A 338-nucleotide genomic window follows, 5' to 3' on the forward strand; every position below is an offset into this window, starting at 1 on the left:
ATTTTCCTCTATTTCCCACACAATCCCTTTGGGATTTTCCTCTATTTCCCAGACAATCCCTTTGAGATTCTCCTCTATTTCCCACACAATCACTTTGGGATTTTCCTCTCTTTCCCACACATTCACTTTGGGATTTTCCTCTATTTCCCACACAATCCCTTTAGGATTTTCCTCTCTTTCCCAGACAACCAGTTCCCAAATCAACACTAATTAACAAATGAGGGCTGGGAATGGGCAGGATCCCCTTTCCAAGGATGAGGAGCTCATTCTCCATCCCAAATCAACACTAATTAATTAATTAATAAATGAGGGGTGGGAATGGGCAGGATCCCCTTTCC

The 338-nt window shown here is 42.6% G+C and overlaps 1 protein-coding gene across 1 annotated transcript in view; it reads right to left on the reverse strand.

Moving 5' to 3' along the window:
• Positions 1-338, reverse strand: part of BRD4 (bromodomain containing 4) — a 21,757-nt gene that overhangs the window by 7,836 nt on the left and 13,583 nt on the right. The window lies entirely within an intron of this gene.

The sequence above is a fragment of the Neopelma chrysocephalum genome, unplaced genomic scaffold (genome assembly GCF_003984885.1).
Source record: "Neopelma chrysocephalum unplaced genomic scaffold, ASM398488v2 Primary Assembly neopelma1_328, whole genome shotgun sequence".
NCBI lineage: Eukaryota > Metazoa > Chordata > Aves > Passeriformes > Pipridae > Neopelma > Neopelma chrysocephalum.